Source organism: Diabrotica virgifera, chromosome 6, assembly GCF_917563875.1.
Source record: "Diabrotica virgifera virgifera chromosome 6, PGI_DIABVI_V3a".
Taxonomy (NCBI): Eukaryota; Metazoa; Arthropoda; class Insecta; order Coleoptera; family Chrysomelidae; genus Diabrotica; species Diabrotica virgifera.
The window spans coordinates 122,598,268-122,613,720 of record NC_065448.1 but is presented as its reverse complement, the minus strand read 5'-3'; the positions used below and the strand labels follow the sequence as shown (position 1 = coordinate 122,613,720).

At 33.5% G+C, this 15,453-nt stretch overlaps 1 protein-coding gene and 1 long non-coding RNA gene across 2 annotated transcripts in view; one reads left to right on the top strand and one right to left on the bottom strand.

Annotated features, from left to right (window-relative positions):
- LOC114335921 (alpha-catulin) overlaps positions 1–15,453 on the top strand; it is a 251,727-nt gene that overhangs the window by 90,066 nt on the left and 146,208 nt on the right. The window lies entirely within an intron of this gene.
- On the bottom strand, positions 291–769 carry LOC126885988 (uncharacterized). Its single transcript, XR_007698525.1, has 2 exons — positions 497–769; positions 291–396 (listed from the first exon to the last, which is right to left on the bottom strand). It is a non-coding gene; the product is annotated as an uncharacterized LOC126885988 (long non-coding RNA).

Sequence of the window (15,453 nt, the reverse complement as noted above, 5' to 3'; positions counted from 1 at the left end):
TTTCGGTGATTATTATACATTAAATATTGAACTTGAAAATTTATGTACACATTCCTTAATGGGTATTTGTAATTATACTTATAGATGTATAATTGGTTGGCTATTACAATACCTACTTTTAATGAATAACCAATCAGTGATGCAAATAAAGATAATTTGATACATAGATCGTGACAGTATTTTCCAAATATCATGACGGTAAAATGACAATTGTAATTTATAGGTTACCTAGAATTTTTCATCGACGTTGTAACGGGTAGTTCTTTTAGGACGACTCAGTAAAACACAGGTTGAAAGCAAAGCAAATCTATTAATTCTAAATTATGTACAAAATAAGTCAAAATAATAATTTAATTTTCTATTTTGTCCCAGAGAAGTCCTCCTCCGGATGGGCGTCTGTAACAGAAGAACAAAATTAACAGCGATATTCAAATATATATTTATCGGGGACTCGCTCACTACGCTTGCCTCCGTTGAATTACGAGTTGCAAATTACCTCACTTCGGTACACCTTGCGTCTCGAGTTGGCCTGCCTAAGTTTGCGAATCACGTCAATACGGTGCACGTCGCGACTCAGGTCGGCCTGCCTCGCTCACTTCGCTTGGCTGGTTATGGAGCCCAGAAAGGTCGTTCAGGACTGTCCGATCGTCGCTTGCGGTGCTCTTAAATATCCCTCTGCATGGTGTTGGTTCGGAGAGGTGGAACTTAGTGGGGGCAGCTGCGCAATTTGAGAAAATCGCTCGGATCCAAGTGTCGACGCGCGCTCGGCGTATCGATGTATCATTACAACGTAAATATAAATATTTTATGTCATTGTTATATTCGAACATAGTATTGTGAAAGGACCCCGCAGCAACCTTATGGGAAATGGCTCTCTGTCAAATGCTATGAAACTTTGGGTTCTGTAGTCTGGTAGTCTGGTAGTTAATGTGTAGAACAAAACAATATTTATTTATCAAAGAAACATTTTTTCTACGAGCGTGCAAAAATGTCTAGTTTCGCGCACGCATTTTAGTTTAGAAAGTTTCACTTTTCCGCACGCGTGTTACATTTCCGCACGCAGTTTTTACTTTTCCGCACGCGTGTTAATTTAGATATGTGAATATGGCCTTAAAGTAATCATAATACATGCAATAAACTAATATTAAGATATTATTTACTAATTTATTTCAAATATATCTTATATTGTTCCTGTTTTAATGAAATTAACGCGACAATTCGATGAAATAAAATTATTTTGACATAATATTCGAAAGTCAAATCGGTAGACAATAACAATCGTTTTGAATCATCTTCATGGAAACCAAGATCGTCGTGATGCTAACTAATTATATTGAAAGTTTAGTTTTGACAACCTTGTCAAAGAATTAATTTGTGTATATATTTTCATATAAATTAAATTAATTGATTAAGATTTGGTAATTTTTTAAAGACTCTTAGAAAAAATATTGTTCCTAACTTTTGCAGAAAGTCTCTTTTCCGCACTCGACTGCTTGCCGAACTTCCGCTTTGCGTCGTTTGGCAAACTGCAGTCGCGTGCGGAAAAGAATGACTTTCTGCACTTGTTAGGAAAATAACAACTATTTTCCTGTCTTTGGAAAACAGTAATAGTTATTTTCCTAACAAGTGCAGAAAGTCATACTTTTCCGCACGCGACTGAAGTTTGCCGAACGAGTTTGACAGTCGAGTGCGGAAAGAAACTTTCTGCAAGAGTTAGGAACAATATTTTTTCTACGGGTCTTTAAAAAATGACCAAATCTTAATCAATTAATTTAACTAATATGAAAATACATACACAAATTAATTCTTTGACATGGTTGTCAAAACCAAATAAGTATAATTAGTTAGCATGACGACGATCTTGGTTTCCATGACGATGATTCAAAACGACTGTTATTTTCTACCGATTTGACGTTCGAATATTACGTCAAAATAATTTTATTTCATCGAATTGTCGCGTTAATTTCATTAAAACAGGAACAGAATAAAATACATTTGAAATAAAATAGTAAATAATATCTATATATTAGTTTATTGCATGTATTATAATTATTTTAAGGCCATATTAAAATATCTACAGGCGTGCGGAAAAGTATAACGCGTGCGGAAAAGTAAAACGCGTGCGGAAAAGTGAAACTGTCTAAACTAAAACGCGTGCGCGAAAGTAGACATTTTTGCACGCTCGTAGAAAAAATGTATTTCGATTTAAATAAATTATATACATTCTTCTTTTTGTCTCAATTAATTTATTTAAAAAAATTTTTTGGGCACCCTGTATAAATAATTATGTTAGAGTTTATATTAATGAATTGAGAGTACCTTTTAAATGAGCTATCACACGACCCCTATCCTTATTTAAAAAAACTCTTCGATTACGTCATCACGCCCAGGTGGATGACGTCACTAGTATAATATATATGCCAAAAAATTATAATTTAAAGATAAAAATCGACCTGATTCGTAATTTATCTCCAGAGTCACCCGTTTTCGAGAAAATGAATTTATTTCAACTCAAACGTCCTCACTGTGCCTATACTTTCAGAGGCTTATATCTTAAAACCATATTTTTTTGGAGCAATGTGCCTATTGAGTCTTTTGTTCTAAACATCAAGGACTACCAGAACCCAAACTTTCAGAGTATTTGACAGAGAGCCATTTCCCATAAGGTTTCTGTGGGGTCTTTTGATTTTATATTTAGTCGCTCCTAGCGGACTACTAATTCAACTTTCACCGGTAATTTTTAAATTTATTATTTAATTGTTATCGCTTAATATTTACAACGCAAAAAGTAATTAAATTGTAATCGATTTTTTTTAAGATTTTTCTAATCATTTTGACGTTCTATTGACAAAATATGAATTTCTTACTTAGGATACTTTCACAATTATCGTGTAGGTGGCGCTAAGATTAATAGATTAATAGATTAATAGAACATTAAAAAAACTTAAATTCAGTATTTAAAACGTAAGTATATTTAAGGTAAAAAGACCACAGCTTTGACCAACTAATATTTTTTATAATTAATGTTTTTAATTTTAATTTTAAATTAATCACTTTGACATTTATGTCAAATTTCCGGTAAAGGTTTACAGACCACTACTGGCGCTCGCGAATTTGTAAATATCCCCTCTACGTACGAGCTCACAGCGTATAATATGAAGTCAAAAGTATTTACGCAGAGAAAATGGGTTTGGGATCAACTGTATATGGTTATTCCATTCCATTTTTTTTTATTTAGTGTCCATTCATTTATACACTGTACGATACATTTTCCTCTGTCTTTACTCTCCTCTGTCTTTACGTTTACGTACTCCTCTTTCGATCTCTCAGCGTTTTTCCTTTAATTCTTCCCAGTACTTTTATCTCTGCCGTCTAGTAGTCTTTGTGTTGTGGCTATGTCGGGTATTGTTTCTGATGTGTATGGTATTATTGGTCTTACACTGGCTTTATAAATTCTTGACTTCATCTCAGTGTTACTAGATCGGTTTGGCCATATAGTGTTATTAATGCATCCTGCCTGTCTATTTCCTTTTTGTACTTGATCTCTCACTTCTTTATCAAGGTCTCCGTAGCTAAACAGTATAATTTATATTTTACATTTTGGTTGGTTATTTACCGATTAAGTACTAATGTTCTAGTGTTCTGAGGTGAAATTGGGATATTGAATACGTTTGCTCGTGAGCTCTTGTGGAGCGCAAGATATTCGCGAACATAGTGGATACATGCCTTAACCTGATTGTGAATTTCAAATCTATCTTTGAAATCATATTTTTGAAACCATCTAATACAGATAGATATTTTCGTTTTAACTTTAAAGTTTTAATTTCTCGCGAAATATTTCTATGGATATTACCGTCAATTACAATTTGGATATAAGCAGTCAACAGAAACACATGATAAACTAAGCTATACTCAGATTAGTGCGGCAGATTCGTGCAAATATTATAAGAATTGCACATTTAATGATACAAGCGTATAATTTGATCCACATATACTGCACATATAAAGGTTCAAATTTGGATATGAGGCCATTTCAGATTTTAACTTTACAAAAATGGCGGTCATTCAAAATGGGCGACTATACATATATGACTAATAGCACGATATCTTTTGAATGAAAAGTCCAATTTCAACCAAAATTGGTACGTAGGTTCGTTTTGTGATTTAAAAGATCGATGTCATGAACTGGAAGAATCGGTTTACCAGAAGTTGTGTTTTTCCTGGTTTTTTATGTTAAAGTATTTTATATTATGTAAATAATTTATTTTCAGTTTTTTCACCCTGTATATATTAATTTTTCAAAATGTGTTTAGGATTTCATAAGTGTCCAATCCTGTTCATCAACATGTGGATTCCTTTAGAATGTGAAGCGGTGATTACAGCCGACAATAAATGGATCTATCGGGTTGCTATCCGAAACAATATTAATTAATTAAGGACAGACATTTTTTATAATTATCTATTTTGTCCAATTTTTACTTGTAGCGTAATTAAAGAATGAAACATTCGACCTATGTTAAAATAAATATCTTCTACAGTCCACAACTAGTTTCCTGCACATAAAATCTGGCCATTCGCACCGGATTCAAGATTCAAAATATAATTACGCGACATTCCACGTCTATTCCAGATTACATGGAATACAAGTAAAACAGCAGAACATTTGGATCTAAAGCGAGTCAGTTCCAACGTGAAAATACTTAGAACACAGTTTTCAATCACTACCGTAAACATTATAAGTAGTGAGTTATTTGATACTAACAAACTTTCCCGAAATTTTCCAATACCAGGAGGATCGAGAATAACTGGACATTTATTGGTAAATATTGGGTGAGATCTTTCCTTTTTACCCAATATTATATTGGAAAGCTTTATATTTGTTAATTATAGTATATTATTCTTCATTTGATAGGCATTTTGACATACAAATACGTCATTTAGATAATCAAAATGTCAAACTTAAAAAATCTTATCAAACAACGTGGTGTAATTAAAAATAAACTCTCATTGTTCGAAAAGTTTATTATAAACACTGAGCAAACAATTAACGAATTACAGGGTGATCAAATACCTGATAAAACTGTATTATTTGAAATCGAAGCTCGTTTAGAACGACAAAACTATTTATTAAACAAATTTGATGACTTGCAAGAGCAAATTGATCTATTGATCCAACTCGATCAACAGGGTGAACAAAGTGACGAAAGAGAATCATTTCAAAATTCTTATTTTAAGCACACATCCTTGGCCCTAGGTCTATTAATCAAATTCGGGCATACTTCTAAGCAGAGTGTCTTTAATAACAAATCTTCATATACAAAGCCAAAATCTTATGGAGAATCATATTTATTTACCAACAATCATAATAAATGCAATTGCAATGGTGATCATTGTATTACTCATTGTAATGATTTTCTTAAAATAAAGTCAAATGATAAATTTGAAAAAGCAAAAGCTGTGAAACTTAGTACTAATTGTCTGAGAAACAATCATAAAATAGCAAATTGTGAATTACATTTTGAAAATTCTAATTTAAATGCTAATCAGGGAACTATATGCCCACAACAATCTAATATTAATACCGAGGATACAATTGCCTCCACACTAGAGCTCACAAATAATTCTAATATTAGCTGCAATTATGCACACATAAATAATATACCTCTTTCAACTGCTTTAATAAATGTCAAAGATTCATCAGATAACTTGCATGTATGCAGGGTACTTTTAGATTCAGGTAGTCAATCAAATTTTAATATCTAAAAATTTGTGTGATAAACTTAAAATACCTTTGTACAATACACAAGCTAATATTTTCGGTATAAATCAAGTAACTACTCCTGTAAAATATCGATGTACTATATCATTTTCTTCTTTATGCAGTGAGTTTAAGTATACAATATCATGTTTGATGTTACCAAGTATCTGTAGCAAAATACCAAGTACTCCAATTGATCCTTCATTAATTCAATTGCCTTCTAATATCTCCTTAGCTGATCCAGGTTTTTATGAACCATCTGATATTGACATATTGCTAGGTGTAGAAGTATTCTACAAACTTCTCAGGGATGGTAGCATCCGATTAGGACCCAAATTGACTATTCTTCAAAACTCAGCTTTAGGCTGGATCATTTCTGGAACTATTCCATCTCCAATAATAAACAACATACATACAAAATGTTTTCTAACTAATACTTCTGATATTCAATCTCAATTAACAAAATTTTGGGAAATAGGAGAACCTTTTCACAATACCAAATGTATAAAAAATGAAGAAGAATACTGTGAAACATACTTCACTAAAACTACCACTAGGAATGAGGAAGGTAGATTTGTAGTAAACATTCCTTTCAAGGGGGATCCTTCTTTATTACTTGGTGATTCTAAAGCCTTAGCTTTAAAAAGATTTTATGCACTAGAGCGCAGACTATTATCTAATGCTCCACTTAAAACCTTATATGACAATTTTATGAAAAACTATGAGGAATTAGGACACATGTCTAAAATCGAACCTCAAAATCAAACAGACAAATGTTATTATCTACCTTATCATGGGGTCTTGAATGAAAATATTTCCACTACTAAACTAAGAGTAGTCTTTGATGGATCTGCCCCAAGTGATAATGGCATTTCTATTAACAATTTCCAGATCGTGGGGCCTAAAATACAAAATGATCTTATATCTATCCTAATACGTTTTCCGAAAACATCAAGTAGTTGTCTGCAGTGATATTGAAAAAATGTACCGCATGGTTCTAATAAATCCAGATCAAAGATGTTTTCAGCGAATATTTTGGAGACAATCAACTACTGATGAGCTCTCTGAATATAATTTAAATACTGTTACATATGGCACAGCATCGGCAAGCTTCCTTGCGATAAGAGCCTTGCAACAAGTAGCTATTGATCACAAAATAGAATATCTGTCTGCCAGTAATGCTATCTTAAATGACTTCTATGTCGATGACTTTCAATCTGGTGGAGACTCAGTAGATGATGTAAACAAATTATGCCATGAGGTAGCATCTCTACTGGAGCAGTCAGGCTTTAAATTATGCAAATGGGTATCAAACAAACCCGAATGTTTAACTGGCTTCAATCCTAAAATTCTATATGATTCAATATCAAATCGCGTATACTTTTCAGATGAAAGCAGTATCAAAACTCTTGGACTTTACTGGTCACCTTCTAATGACTATCTCAATTACCATATTAAAAGTCATAACCAAGTAAACTCAACCGCAAAATGATCAATACACTATATTATATCTACCATATTCGATCCTCTTGGTCTTTTAGCACCTTTTTTTTAGTATCATCATCATTAAAATCCTTATTTAACATTTGGACGGCGTTATGCAGAAAGCTACCAACCCTCAATATATCAGATATTGGGTTGGATGCATATTTGGACAACAAAATACGAGTTCTGCATTCTGTAAAAACCTACCACCTCTAGATTAATATATAACCTATAAAACTATAAAAAGGCTAAGTCATATATTAAATTTATCTGATATTCTAATTTGCAGAAACCTACCAACCCACTTGGTAGTATACTTTTAATTTTCAGAAACTTTCCAACCCACTTGGTAGAATTTTAATAAAGCGCCACTTGCATCCAAGTGGGTTGGTAACTTTCTGCAAATATTGGGCTCTACAACTACAGTTATAATAACCTAACCTAATAATTCTATGTATTGTTTTGCGTGTGGTTTACCGGATTACCGGCGTGTTTAATGAGTTTTAGTAGTGGTCTAGATTGTCTAGATAGTTAAAAAGAACTTTGAATACAGTGAAAAAGTGGTTGAAAGTACACTTTTTATTTAGCATAATGTACAGTAATCGAAGTGTTAGGATTTTAAAGGCTGCTCTTATAGGCTGCCTTCAATACAGGAAAATTCAGGCAAGTATCTTGTATTATTATAATATTTAATTTTTATCCTCCAAATTTTGGTACAAAAGCTTACTGACGGATTGTAACTAAACAAACTAGACTAAATAAATTAGGTAATCAAATTGTTTACTTAAAATGTACAAGCAGGAAGAAACCAATCCCGCAAGCTTAATGTCATACAAGAACATATTCTACACGAAATTTAATTTGAAAATAAAGCCATTAAAAAAAGACACCTGCAATGTTTGCGATACTTTTATAATGAAAATAGATAATGAAAAAACGAAGAAAAAAAGAAGAGTTCAAGCAGAAACATACGAAGCATTTGCAAGTTGCAGAGGAGGCACAGAAAATGAGAAGAAATGATTTCAAGATAGCGACTGAACAAACAGATCAAGAGTGTTTAAATTTTGACTTGGAAAAAACCCTACCGCTTCCCAGAATACCTACAGGTATCGTATTTTATAAGCGTCAGTTGTGGGTGTATAATGCAGGAATGCACAGTGCTAAAGAAAATAGAGGATACTTGTAAGTTTGGGTAGAAGGTTTAGCTGGAAGGGGCGCCCAAGAAATATGCTCTTGCCTTATAAAACATGTTACAACAAAATTAACTCCAGAAGTCAAACATCTTACGCTTTGGTGTGATTCTTGCGGTGGGCAAAATCGAAATATTAAGTTAATACTTATGCTTAAATCAATTTTGCATGGGACACGCACAAACCTAGAAAGTATTACCGTAAAATATCTCTGTTCTGTCATAGTTTTTTGCCCAACGACACTGATTTCAGTGATATTTAGTCGGCTCTAAAACAACAGCAAAGATTATATACCCCAAATGACTATATCGAGGTAATGCGTTCTTGCAGAAAGCAGAGACCATTGGTAGTAACCCAAATGCACGTCGAAGATTTTTTAGGCGTAATAAACATTGAGAAAAAAATTATTAATCGCAAAGTGACCGAAGATAAAGAAAAAATTAATTTTTTGGAGATTAGGTCAATCAAAATAGAAAAGTCTGACCCATTTCGGCTAATGATACAACAACACGATTTTTCACAACCGTTTCAAAAAGTTTCTATAAAAAAATCTTCTCGAGATAGAACTGCTAACGAAGAAATCTTTAGCGATTTAATACCACTGTGGCCTAACGGAAAGCCTATCGCTGAGGCGAAATTACAAAATTTAAAGGAAATGATGCACCTTACTCCTGCTGATGCATCAACTTTTTATCAAAATTTGCAGGATGCCAATGTAACTGAAGATGTTGAAGGTTACAATGTCAATGTTGAAGATCTAGATTTTGAAGTGGATGAAGTAGATTAATATTAAAATTTATTAAATTATTACGTTAAATATTCATATCCTTAACTTTTCTGTAAATAAAAATAATGTTTCTAACTTTACTGTTGTTTTTATTTAATATTGTTGGTATTAATTTCCCATTTTGCAAAATGCAGAAACCTACCAATCCACAAAAATTTGCCATTTCTCTTTTTAATTTACAATAAAAATATTTAAACATGTAGAAAATACCAAAATATTTATCCACAGTCAAAAAAAAGTTACAAAGTAGTAGCAACATATCCTACAGATTTTTTAAATCAATAAAAACTTTAAACTTGATTATCTCAGTTTGACACTATTGAGGGTTGGTAGCTTTCTGCATAACGCCGTCCATTTGTGGTCTTTAAAATTATCCTGGGACCAAGAGGTACCTACATCCATTAAGATTCAATGGGAAAAATTTGTAAGTGAACTATCAATGCTAGAGGTATTAAAAATTCCAAGATGCATAATTTCAAATAATTATTCAAATATTCAGCTTCATGGCTCCTCTGACTCTTTAACAGCAGCTTATGGAGCAGCTATCTATATTCGATGCATTGACTCTAATGGTCATATCCATGTTTATTTACTTCTTGCTAAATCTAAAGTAGCACCTCTCAAAACTTTAACTGTACCAAGGCTAGAACTGTGTGCAGCTTTAGTCTTATCAAAACTTATCAACCAAGTTAAATCTTCTATAGCTATTAACTTTGATTCTACTCATCTTTGGAGTGATTCCGCTGTGGTACTATCCTGGATTAAAACCCCAATACATCTCTTAAAACCTTTTGTATCCAATAGGGTCAAACAAATTCAAGAAATAACTGATCTTAATTCATGGTCTTACATACAGTCGGAAAAATGAAAGAATACCCATGAACGAACATATAAAACACGCTGTATTTTCCTGTCACCGTGTCACAAAGAAAATTGCCCAGCGCAAGTACATGTAATAATAATTATTACATGTACTTGCGCTAGCCAATTTTTTGTATGACACGGTGACAGGAAAATATAGCGTGTTTTATATGTTCGTTCATGGGTATTCTTTCATTTTTCCTACTGTAAACACCAAACAAAATCCCTCGGATTTATTGACAAGAGGGCTATATCCTAATCAAATTATTCATTCTGACCTTTGGTGGTCAGGACCTTCTTGGTTAAGTCAACCACAGTATACATGGCCTATTTCTGAACCGTGCATACCAGGTCCTATACCAGAATTAAAACTTCAAATTAATGCTCTAGTCTCTACTCGAGCAAAAAGACTTATTTCCTTTGAAAGGTTTTTTCTTTTAGTCGATTAAAACGTACTATAGCATATTGCCTCCGATTTATTCGTAATTGTAATCCTAATAATCAAAAACTATCTGGTAGCTTAACATACTCTGAATTATCTAATGCTCTGGACATACTCATAAAACAATCACAACAAGAATCTTTTTCTGAAGCCATTCATATGCTTAAGACAAACAAGCCGTTAGACAAAACTTCAAAGATTCTTAATTTTAATCCTTTTCTAGATAATAAAAATATTTTAAGAATAGGATGAAGATTGCAAAATTCAAGCTTAACGTATTCAAAAAAGCATCCAATACTTTTGTCTAGTTCACATATATTTTCAAAATTATTATTTAGGCATGAGCATGTAGCATTACTGCATGCTGGTCCACAATTATTATTATCATCCATTAGGGAAAAGTATTGGCCTATAAATGCAAGAAATTTAGCTAAACAAATCTATCACACATGCATTAAGTGCTATCGTTCTAAGCCGACACCAACAGCCACTATCATGGCACCTCTCCCTTCCTCTCGTGTAGCTCCTCATCACCCTTTCTATATTACAGGAGTAGATTACGCAGGGCCAATTAATATTTTGGATAAAAAAGGTAGAGGATCAAAAACTCACAAATGTTACATATGCTTGTTTATTTGTTTCGCAGTTAAGGCAATTCACTTTGAATTAGTATCAGGTCTAAGTACTGAAGCTTTTCTTGCAACTTTTCGTCGATTTGTCGCCCGTCGTGGCAAACCTGCACATGTTTGTTCTGATAATGGAACTAATTTTGTGGGAGCCAATTCAGAACTTATAGAGTTGGCTGGTTTCCTTAAAAATGCTTCTCCAGATATCACATCTAGAATCAACAATGAATCAGTGTCATGTCATTTTCTGCCTCCCAACTCGCCTAACTTTGGTGGCTATGGAAAGCTGGTGTAAAAGCTGTTAAATTTCATTTAAAACGTGTTTTATCTAATGCCTTACTTACATTTGAAGAGTATTATACTGTACTTACACAAATAGAGGCAATTCTGAATTCACGACCCTTATGTCCTATAACCGATGATGCAGATGGTCTCACTGTGCTCACCCCTGCACATTTTTTAATGGGTAAAGCAGCTACATCACTACCAGATCCTGACATTACCGATATACCGCTGAACCGCCTTTCAAGGTTTCAGTATATGCAACAACTTCAACAACATTTTAGGAAAGGCTGGCATCGTGATTATCTTTGTCAACTACAGAGTCGTCCAAAATGGTTAAAACCCAAAACTACTCTTAAGTGCAACGATCTAGTCTTAATTCGCAACGAGAACACTAACCTGCTACTGTGGCCACTAGGCAGAATAATCACATTACATCCAGGCCGTGATGGTATATCAAGAGTACCTACTAAGAGTAGTAACTATCAAAACTGCCCATGGTGGATTCAAGAGGTCCATATCAAAAATATCCCCCTTACCAATTCCTGAAGCCGAAAGCTTCCTTTCAACGTGGGGCCATGTTTAGGATTTCATTAGTGTCCAATCCTGTTCATCAACATGTGGATTCATTTAGAATGTGAAGCGGTGATTACAGCCGACGATAAATGGATCTATCGGATTGCTATCCGAAACAATATTAATTAATTAATGACAGACATTTTTTATAAGTATCTATTTTGTCTAATTTTTACTTGTAGCGTAATTAAAGAATGAAACATTCGACCTATGTTAAAATAAATATCTTCTACAGTCCACAACTAGTTTCCTGCACAAAATGGTAATACCACTATTGAAAAGAGCGTAAGAATATGTTTGAGGAAATATTTTGAACTTTTTAGTTATGTTAATTATAATTGTCATTTAATAAATGCATAACATATCTTGTGTACATGTACACATGTACACATGTACATATGTGTGGCAGATTCGTGCAAATATTATAACAATTATTGTACATTTAATGGTAGAGTCATATAATTTGGTCAACGTATACTACACATACAAGAGTTCAAATTTAGATATGAGGCCATCTCAGATTTTGCCTTTTACAAAAATGGTGAGCATTCAAAATGGCGGGTATACATATGTGACTAATAGCACGGTAACTTTTGAACGAAAAGTCCGATTTCAGCCAAATTTGGTATCAAGTTTCTTTTTTTAATGAATAAGATCGAGGTCTTGAACCGGAAGAATCGATTTACCAGAAGTTGTGTTTTTACTGTTTTTTATGTAAAAATATGTTGTTGTTTTTTCAATTCTTTCACCCTGTACTGTATATATTAACTTTTCAAAAAGGTAATACCGCCATTGAAAATAGTGTAAAAATATTTTTTAGGGAAGATTTTGAACTTTTAGTTATGTTAATTACCATTTAATAAATGTATAACGTATCTTCACATGCACCTATGTGCGGTAGATTCATTTTGAATGCCCGCCATTTTTGTAAAAGACAAAATCTGAGATGGCCTCATATCTAAATTTGAATCTTTGTATGTGTAGTGTGTGTGGTCCAAATTATATGCTTTTACCATTAAATGTACAATAATTCTTATGTTATTTGCACGAACGCGCCGCACATAGGTTCAGAGGTACATATTAAGATACGTTATGCATTTATTAATTGGTAATTAACATAACTAAAGAGTTAAAAATATTTCCTAAAAAATATTTTTACGCTCTTTTCAACGCCGGTATTAATTTTTTGAAAAATTAATATGTACAGGGTGAACGAATTGGTTAAAAACAACATGTTTTTACATAAAAATCAAGATAAACACAACTTCTGGTAAATCGATTCTTCCGGTTCAATACCTTGGTCTTACACATTAAAAACAGAATCTATATAACAAATTTGGTTAAAATCGGACTTTTCGTTCAAAAGTTATCGTGCTATAAGTCACATATGTATAGTCGCCATTTTGCATGCCCGCCATTTTTGTAAAAGGTAAAATCTGATATGGCCTTATATCTAAGTTTGAACCTTGTTGTGTGTAGTATATGTGGTCCAAATTATATGCTTTTACCATTAAATGCACAATAATTCTTATAATGTGTGCACGAATTTGCCACACATAGGTACATGTGAATATATGTGAAATTTATTTGGTCTAAAATTTCTAAAATTTTATTTGGTTTGGAATTAATTTCTATTTTATTTTATCTGTGTACAACTAATTTTATTTTCGCACCTGTTACTCCCAAAAAATCCAAACAAAAAAAAAATTTCCAAAGATTTTATTTGGAAAATTCCAAATACTTTTTATAACGCTTGAAAAAGCTTGAAACCCGTGAAAACACGACGCTTATTTGACCTCGTAGTTGTCAAATGTGTAAAAATAGTACTTTATGGCGGTAAGTGGTCAAATCAACCTCATAAATTTGTTACAATAATTCTACTAGAGTACTCTATAAGGATTTAAACGGTACCTATAATATTAAAAATATATATAATATATATAATATTAAAAATGCGCTGTCCCGGCCAGACAGCAATCTTACACTTTTGGCCAAGAAACGCATAAGCGCCCAATACTCCACAAGGAGGGATGGAACGAGAGAGAGATAATATTAAAAATGGTTCAAAAATAAACATTTTGCAGGTGTGCAGGTAGGGAGGAGAGGGCTTAAATGCCAATCTCAGCAAAACGAGGTTGATACCATTCACACGGAGACGTAAATATAATTTACAGGTTCCAATTATGAATGGCATCACGCTAGAAGATTTCAGATAAGTAAAATATCTGGGGGTAAATCTAGACCAAAAACTCTACTGAAATAGTCATATTAAAAACATCATATCCAGAGGTGAAAAGTTGGACCTGTCGCAAGACATTTGGAAAGACTAAAACTGAAAATTACCCTCTGCTCATATACTTCGATTATTAAACCGACAGTCACACACGCATCACTCGTGTGGTAGCTAAAAACCTAACAAACCCAACAAACAGCAGATAAGGCCAAGCTGCAAGAAGTGCAGCGATTAGCTTCTCTGGGAATCACAGGGCCAATGTCAACTTGCCTCACTGCAGCTTTAGAGATGATGCTTAACCTTCTTCCCTTGCAGTTCTGCATAAAAACGGAGGCAGTAACCATCACCTTAAAGCTACGACAGACACAAATAATGAAACCTGGCGATCTAGTGGGCCATCTAAAAATCTTGGAAAAAATTCCTTTTAGCTCTAAGGATAGGCCCACAGATGTTACGCCAGTCAAATTCGACTTTAAAACTCTCTTTGAAGTGGTAATAAAAAGCCACCAAATGGGTAAAACAGTTGAACCGAAACTGGAAGAAGGTTCACTCGTATGGTATACGGATGGATGTAAAATAGATGAAAGAGCAGGAGTGGGAGTTACTGGGCCCAATTGCAGGATATCCAAATCTCGTGGAAATACACCAACTATCTTTCAGGCACAACTATCTTTCATTGTCTCGGTTGAGACATTCTTGGGCACTATTATCTCTGACATGATGTATTAAATACATGTCATAGATATTAGTGCTCAAGAATGTCTCAACCGAGACACTCGTAGGGCAAAAGCCTTTTTTTTATCAGACACTCAAACTTTAAAGTCATTTACTTGTAAATCTGGTTTGGAACTTTAAACAATCCCTCAAGATGCGGAATGCAACAAAGTAACTTTGATGTGGGTGCCAGGTTACAAGGAATTTGCACGAAATGAGTAAGCTGATAGTCTCGCAAAAAAGGACTAATACCCCATTTAAAGGTCAAGAAACTTTCTGTAAACTATTAAAAATACACATCAGAGAGGTACTTCGGACCTGGGAACTCAAACACCTAAGTACAACATTACTGGTCTAACACATCAGGACAAAGGCAAGAATAAAGGCTAATAAAAATGTCACCGACTGCAACAAACCTCCTTCTCGAAATGAGTAAAAAATATATAAAAATGGTCACTGGCCTTTTTACTGGTCACTGCCTTCTGAGATACTATCTCAA